Raw genomic sequence first — 9,153 nt, forward strand, 5'->3', positions numbered from 1 at the left:
ATATTAAAGAGACGGTAAGAAGTAACCCAAGGTAGAAATAGCAACGATTAGATATTGATTAAATCGAATTATGCGTACCTATTAATTTGCCGGATCATCGATCGACACGACACGTCTGTTCTCTTCAATCACCGCCGAGCGAAAGGACGTCTTCTTCTCGGCTTCTTGCTTCCCCGTAGGGGGTTGTGGGTGCTCGGCCAATGAAATTTGAGGATTTAAGAGTTTCCAAAGTAACGTTAAACGTGATTGGTTGTCACTTCTCAATATCGTGCGCGGTCCTTTTGAACGGAAATAGAAATTGGAAAGTGAAAAGTATCGATATGTATGATATATGTAGATATATATTATTACCCTTGTCTGTACGAAATTTCCGAGATTATTTTCTTTTATTGATGTAACAGGAAGGGAGAAACTTGTTTACATTTAGTAACCTTACTAACTTCGATAAATGTAATATAATGTAAATATTTTACCGATACTTTAATTTAATAATCTTGTTTATACTGGTTTACAATTAATAAATGTAATAACATTCGTCGTATTGTTTAAAAATTAGGATATTCATACTACATAAATTGCTCGATCACGTCATATCAACCTAAACCATTAAATCTTTAATCTAAACTAATTAATGTAATTCCGATTAATGTCCTATGAGATAAGTGATCTGTATTATAATAAATATATAATTTAGGTTAAGAAAGAGCTAATAAATTGGCCTAATAAGTGATGCATCGGTTTTGTAGCTACATGAAAGAATAAGTGATTGGAAATCGATTGTAAACATCTATCGAAGTTAGTAAGGTTACTAAATGTAAACAAGTTTCTCCCTTCCTGTTACATCAATAAAAGAAAATAATCTCGGAAATTTCGTACAGACAAGGGTAATAATATATATCTACATATATCATACATATCGATACTTTTCACTTTCCAATTTCTATTTCCGTTCAAAAGGACCGCGCACGATATTGAGAAGTGACAACCAATCACGTTTAACGTTACTTTGGAAACTCTTAAATCCTCAAATTTCATTGGCCGAGCACCCACAACCCCCTACGGGGAAGCAAGAAGCCGAGAAGAAGACGTCCTTTCGCTCGGCGGTGATTGAAGAGAACAGACGTGTCGTGTCGATCGATGATCCGGCAAATTAATAGGTACGCATAATTCGATTTAATCAATATCTAATCGTTGCTATTTCTACCTTGGGTTACTTCTTACCGTCTCTTTAATATATTAATACCATTCCTTGTTAATTGAATCGGTTTTTTGAGAAAATTAGATCGATTTCGCACTTTCGTCATTTTCGTTCTCCATGAGGTACCAATTGATATTCGTTCGAATATCAATTCGTACTGGGGGAGTACGTCTTCCAGAGTAATATTATCGTTTCTTTTCCGGGTTTTCAAGTTAATTTATTGCTTAGATACAGTAAAAATATATATTTATCGTAACTTGGCATCTAATTCGAATTCTTGAATGTTCCAGGATCTGACGCCACGAGTCTGCGTGATGATCGCCAACCGCCATTTCACGTTCAAATGGCTACTTCACGCTGAAAATTTCGATCGAAATTTGTGGACATCACAACGCCAGAAAAATTGTGCAGCTTACCAGGGAAAGCAGAATAATAGGTAATACTGTCTTTAATTAATGTCATTAATAGATTACATTGATTATCAATTACAAAATTCACAGTTCTTTATTCATTCTTTGAAAAATAATGATTTTAATCGTTTTGACCATCTTGACCATAAAAAAATAATATTTGTGTATTAATTACGATTGCAATTCAAATAACGTAAATCCAAACTTTATTGGCTCATTATGAATATAGAATAAAATTATACAAATTTGCATCATTATACCATTCCTATCTACCTAACAAAAGCATCTAAGTATTGAAAAAATGTTTAAGAAATTTTACTTTTTATATTTCTAACATATTTGCAATAACTTATAAACATATGTATCATGAAACATGAAAAGTAAAATCTTAAACATTCTATCAATAATTAGATTCTTTTGTTAGAAACAAATTGTATAATTTTGCAAAGTTACAATTTTTTCTTACATATATTCTAAATTGATAGATTTTATGAGTCGAAGTACTTTTACTATGCTACACTAGATTTTCTAGAAACTGTGAACTTGTACGATGATATACATTTTCATAATTTCTTACAAATTTAATGAAACAGAGAAAAGATACCTAGGTATCTAAATGCTGAAAAAATGTATAAGTTTTCATTATCTCTGTTTCGTTAAATTAATAAGAAATTATGAAAATGTATATCATCGTACAAGTTCACAGTTTCTAGAAAATCTAGTGTAGCATACTAAAAGTGCTTCGACTCATAAAATTTATCAATTTATAATGAATGTAAGGAAAAACTGTAACTTTGCAAAATTATACAATTTTTATATGTATAACAAGGCTTAGATACCTTTGTTATATATGTAAAAATTGTATGATTTTAAACATTTATACAATTTTTCTTACATTCGTTATAAACTGACTAATTTTATGAGTCGAAACACTTTTACTATGGTACGCTATATTTTCTAGAAATTGTGAACATTTATGACACATATACACATTTTTAAAATTCATAACAAATATGTTAGAAACATATCAGATAAAAACTTAAACATTCTTTCAACATTTACATACCTTTGTTGTACACATATAAAACATAATAATTTGCAAACTTGGACAGTTTCTTCTTACATTCATTATAAACTAATAAATTTTGCGAGTTTATGCACATTTACTCCATTACACTACACTTTTTAGAAACTAGAAATATTTATGAAACTACACATTTTTATAATGTACTTTAAATATGTTAGAAACATAACACATTAAAGTTAAACATTTTTTTAACATTAGCGTATCTTTTTTGTATAAACGTAAAATGTATGATTTTGCAATTTTAATGTGTTAATATTGTAACTACTCTAATTTTTGAAACATGTTATTAATTCATGCAACATTTATTGCAGATTGTATACATCATCAAACAAAGGAACTTCGAACTTCGGCGCAGATAAAGCAGAGCTACTGCGATTTCGACGTAGATGATGCAGAGCTGCTCCGACGATCAGCGACAGCAGCGCTACTCCGATGATCAGCGACAGCAGAGCCAGTACATAGCCCTTTATCAAGACAATGGTTGGTGAGTCGCATGCATTTCTGTTCCTCTGGTCCCCAATCATGTCGTAGGACGAAAGGTCCGAATCGGCACGGGTGACTGGTTGTATACGTGGTCTTTGGCGAGTCAAGTGACCACGGGTATGCATTGCTCAGCATACTCGTGAATAGTAATATTTCTTGTTTTATTTATTTTAGACTAGGGTCTTCTTGTACTTCGGGTTTTATATTAATAACATAATAAATATTTCTTGATACGAACTCCGATGATCGAAGATATAGTAGTTTTTATTTTACAATATTATTAAAATCAATACATAAAAATGATAATATTGAATTAAAATTTAATATATACTGTATTATTCAGTATATATATTATTGAATGATTTTATCTTCTTCTATGTTTTTGAAAATATGTACAAGAAGGACGTTTCGCGATAAGTCGATTCCTGCGTTAAAGTAACATGATTTGCATCTTTTTATAATTAGAATGTATACTTTTACAAGGGAATCACTTTAGTAGGTCAATGTGAATATTAAATTTTCAATATAAATTATACTATTGCAAAAACTTATATATCACATTTTTTCATAAATAATTCAATTCTTATTAAAGTCATTTTATTGATAATTAAATTGTTCAATATTAATAAATTCTATAAATTAAAATTCGAGTCATTTTTACTGAAAATAAAATAACGCAGAAGGATGCGATACTAGACCGCTTAGATTTACTAATTATTCTTTTTAGTGAGGATTTTCAGGTTTAACCCTTCCGTGTTCGTTGCCTAAGCTCATTCACGTGCCCAGGTGCTACTTGGCTGAGCGAAGGCAATGGGCACGATGACTTAGTCTGTAATATTAATCCATTTTTATATGAGCGACTGACTTTGTGCAAACGTATCGTGCACCGACGTACTTTCCACATGTGTATGTGTGGTTAGGATGTGGAATTGCGTCGGTTGTAGCAAAATATTTCTATTACTATTCATTGTAGCTTTGATATTAAACATTATCACAAATCAATGATAAATTCATGAAAATGAAAGTTCATGATAATCAATTGAAAATGAACTGTATGATTGATTCATAAATTCATTATAATCTATAAATGAAATGATATTTCGTACCATTATATTTCTATTACTATGCATTCTAGTATCAATATTAATTTTCATCCTAAATCAATGATAAATTAATAAAAGGATGACACTACTGTATGATTGATCTAATGCATATAATTATCAACGATTATATTACATCCAAGTATTGCAAATAAATATCGATATATACATATTACATATACGCAATGGTCGGTAGCCTTTGTCAGTCGATTTCAGGAACTGGTACGTACCTTTAGAGTGTGAATGTTGTGTATGGTATCCTCGGGTGTCGGAGGTGTCCCGGGACATCTCCCTAGTTTAGGTCGCGCCCGAGAGCCTTGATTGAGGATCGTTGAGCGTGTGTGTTGGTGTGATTGTTTTGCCATTTTTAAATATAGGGCTAGGTAGGTAGGTAACTTAACTTGTGGTGTGTATGTTAAATCCCGGTAGGTAGGGTCCAGGGCAGATCTCGTCACTTTAATTTGAGTAGGTCGCGCAACGGTCGACGGATCTGTTACTGTAGGTGGATTTGAGGAGTCGTTGCGATCACGATGCAAACGGAACTTCTGTTCGTTTGTTTCGGAATCTGCTCTCGATTCTTCGGGTCTCGACTCTCTGAGTCGTTGCTTCGCGGTCGCGGTCGTGATCAGTAGGGTAGTTCGAAACGCTCGTTCCCTCGAGGTTCTAGACGTGTGGTTCACCGGGTTGAACGTCCACGTATTGCACTGAACCTCGACCCTAGCTATAAGTTTCAGATGGGACAATGCGTCCGAAGAAAGAAGAGAGGCCCTGACAAATTGTCGCAAGAAAGGGCTGCAACGAATGGCTCTCCATCTTCGGATTCGAAGATGGGGTGTCATTACTATGTATTACTACTTTGTCACTGTACTCGCCTGTAGTTGTAGTAGTTTGTTTCTTTGGGTCATGTACCCCAACGTGGGATATCATTGTGTGTCAATTTGGCAATTCACGTTTGATTTTAGTGTTGCGACATGAAACTATAAATCGCGTTCGTTTGTGAGGATTGTTTTTATTAGAATTTTTCGCGTTTTATTTCAGAGTAGTGTTACGTAATACAGATCAACCGCGAATGCTATTAGAGTTGCGTTTATGTAAATAAATATTGATCGCGTCCGATTTGTTATGATTAAGAGTTTTGCTTTTGAATAGAATCTTTCGCGTTTTATTTCAGGGTAGTGTTGCGTAATACAGATCAACCGCGAGTGCTATTAGAGTTGCGTATAATGAATATCGCGTCCGTTTGGAAGTAGTATTTAGAGGCAATTTAGCTTTTGATTACAATTTTTCGCGTTTTCTTCCAGAGTAGAGTTGCGTACAAAGACCAGCCGCGAGTGCCATTAGTGTTGCGCTTAAATGAATCGCGACCGATTTGTTGTAAATTCACGCGTTTTGAATTGGTATTTCGTTATATGAAAAGCCCAAAAGACACCATCATCACTTGAGGAATCACCAAGCAGTCAAAGTGGCTGCCACTATGATTCTCCGCAGCCTGAGATGGTTGCGCTGGATTTTTAATTAGGGATTCGTATTACTTGCTGGTGCACGCGATTTGCTTTTCTTATACTTAATAGATTAGTGTTTCGAATAATGATGCACCTCGCGATTTCTTTTGATTACTACTTTTCGCGTTTTCTTTCAGGGTAGTGTTGCGCATAAACATTGATCGCGATTGCTGTTAGTGTTGCGACTGATAAATCGCGTCCGATTTGAAATAATTTACATATTTTCAAGTAGTATTTTTCGCGTTTTCTTTCAGGGTAGTGTTGCGAATAATCATGAATCGCGTTTGCTATTAGTGTTGCGTTTGATAAATCACGTCCGTTTTGAGGTAACTGCATATTTTTAGTTAGGACATCAGAAGAAGAAGACCATCTACGGATTTTTTTTTATATTTGAAGAATAGAGAATAATATACTTTTGTTCTGTTGCAGATGACTGTGGGGAATTTTGAATTGACTATACGACAATAGAAATATTGGTATGTATAAAGTATAATCATATCGGGAAATTTGTATATTTTATTTAACATAACAAGTCGTTTCATTTTTATGAACCATATATTTCTCTTATTGTAAGAGTGGGTTCGAATTAAATTAACATATTGTCGTTAAATGAAGTCATTTGTAAATTTTGCTTGAATTGAATATTATAAAATGTTACGGTACATTTTTTAATTTTTCTTTTGTCTTGGCATTGAAGCATAATTCGTTTTTAATTTAAATTTTGTAAAAAAATATTGAACTTCTTTGCATTTGAATTTTAATTGTAGTACGATTAATATCCAAAATATTCTTTTCTGCTGTCATATTTCGATTTGTATGTGCATATTAATCCATTGAACAAGTTTATGTTATAGAGTACACGTATTAATGCATATTTAGGATCGAGAAGTGGAATGTAGAAAGTTGGAAATCGAAACCCAATATTCGTCTTCAAGAGGAATGGTCAAAATCAGTATGATAACTTGAAGTTGGCATGTCTAATATACCAAACTTCAAGTTTTCTTTAATATGTTTCAGTTTATGCTTCAGAAATTGTTCGTGATATCATTGATTACAAGAAGAAAGAAGGAAACTTGTATGTTCCTGTATTTCCTCGAATATCATCGGAGGCTGGATGTGTTGATACAGTTGGATTTAGAATATGTTAATAAGAAAATTGTAATAAGAAATAAGAGAAACACTATAGTGTTTCATTATATGTATATATTAGCCGTTGTATATGAAAGCTGTTATATATTTAAGTTTGAGCGCTCAAATCGGTAGTAACAATTAATATTTAACGATAAGACAGACAAACGGAAACCTAATTACATGTATTTTCCCTTTTTCCTTTTCTCTTCCAAAATGTAGTACTACATTAGTATTCGACAAATAATGAGTCATTATTTTTTTATATTTTTATTAGTGTATGCCATGGGGAATACAAAATCTAGATTAAAAAGGGTGGCTAGGATGTGGCTAGCTAGCTAATCAGCTGGCTGGTTTTGTTCTGGTCACCCTGTGGGTCTCCATATGCAGCAACCTCCAAGTGGTGAGACCTGGGCCCTCTATATTATTTGAAGTATGTAATTGCTAACTGCACATCGCCAGTAAGGGTCAGATGACATTATCAATTCCATACCAAGTGATATGAGCTAATGGCTGCAATTTTTCTCGTTTACAAGTAAATGAAAATATGGTAACTTGAAATTAGAATCTTTTTGATCCTATTATTATTATAAAAGTCTGTAGTATACAGAACGTAATTAATAATTTGTTATATAAATATCTTATTCGTTTCTATTTCTATTTTTGTTTCTATTTAGACTATAAATTAGGGAATGTTCACATGCAGTTCAAAGGATCTTCGTTTCAACAAATATAACTTTTGAAATGACAGAAATCTTTCAAATTGCGTCTCACTTTCTCTGGTTTACTTTCTTTGGAATAATTTAAAGCAATTTAAAAAAACCCACTATTATATTATATATTTAAATAATTATAAGTGTCCCACCTTTTTGATGGACCGTAATGCATGGTGGGACATTTTTAATCTCACCTCGAAATTTTTGCAATAACTGCATGTGTATAGGTGTGATACCTTTATTGATAAAAATATAACAATTCTGTTTGATTTAAAACGCAATAAAATTCCTGTGCAACATGGGTCTATTTTATGACCTGAATTCCAGTGCCGCAAAGAGTTAAATCGTCATACAAATTCAGTGACTCCTAAATGCGGCGCCCCCTTGTGAGTCCCACGATGATTCTGTGACCCTCCCGTCCTTTATCAGTTCTCCGTCCAGTCGTACAAAAACTTCACACCGGGCAAGAGAATGATAAGGGACTTCGAGCACATAACCACGCACGCCTTTAACGGGACGTTACTAAAAATTCCAGTTGTCTTTTGGTATCCAATGATTTTGTGGTTCACTTCTGTCAGTTCTGTAAACAAACAAAAAAAAATGTTTAGATACCAAAGCGCTCTCGCAAAATTATATCGTTCTTTTTTTCAGACAAACGTCAATGTCGATAGATAATAGCAATGTCGATATTTTTTCCAACGAATAATATTATATAATATAAACTATTTCTGTCGACAATAACGTAAGCCTATATGATTACATTAAGTGTAAGGTATGTTTAATGCGTGTGCATTTGAATAATGTCTGTACGATATACATATGTACAATAGTTCGTGTGCAATTGCACGAGGTATGAACGTTTTTCAAATATTTCGAATTGGCAAATGCCTTTATTGATTCTTTCCAATTTCGTTTAAATGGCTATAACATGGGATATTATGCGAAATTAAGATTCCTTGTATTTTATGAATATCACGTGCAAGTGTTAAACCAAGGGAACATTACTCCAACATTTATGTTCTCTCTTATGTTTCTTTGATTGGATCGTTTCACTTTCTGAAGAATCCTGATAAATACCTCACTAAGGGATACAGTAATAATAAATATCTCCTAGATAATACTCTACTTCTTTTTTACGTTTATTCGATTTAATAATTATTCGGACAAGCTGTTACGTATTCGTTTGTAATTTGCTTGTATATCCATGCAACGCCGATTGCAATTTCTATCGACTAAAAATAATGAATCGAAAGTTGATATCTCACGCGTTATTCGAAATTCTGTATCCGAATAAGAATTTTATCCAAGTTAGTCGAACAACATGCATATTTATATCGCGCAATATTATCTAATCGCGAGAGAAATTTGTGTTTGTTCCCAGATTACAGAATGCGCCGCGTTAGCGAGTAATCTCGTGTTTTGTTAGCGCGTATCTGCAGCACTCGCGAATGCGACTGGTAACGAAGAGATATCGACTAAGCGTGTTCGAAGAACGTCTGCTTTTTCGACAAATAAGATTTACGTCCCTT

At 33.2% G+C, this 9,153-nt stretch overlaps 1 long non-coding RNA gene across 1 annotated transcript; it reads left to right on the forward strand.

Annotated features, from left to right (window-relative positions):
• Positions 1-1,101: 1,101 nt before the first annotated feature.
• LOC128885480 (uncharacterized) lies at positions 1,102-8,704 on the forward strand. The gene is made up of 5 exons (XR_008459614.1): positions 1,102-1,157; positions 1,489-1,634; positions 3,007-3,179; positions 6,210-6,256; positions 6,798-8,704. It is a non-coding gene; the product is annotated as an uncharacterized LOC128885480 (long non-coding RNA).
• Positions 8,705-9,153: the final 449 nt, after the last annotated feature.

Source organism: Hylaeus anthracinus, unplaced genomic scaffold (assembly GCF_026225885.1).
Source record: "Hylaeus anthracinus isolate JK02 unplaced genomic scaffold, UHH_iyHylAnth1.0_haploid 11981, whole genome shotgun sequence".
NCBI lineage: Eukaryota > Metazoa > Arthropoda > Insecta > Hymenoptera > Colletidae > Hylaeus > Hylaeus anthracinus.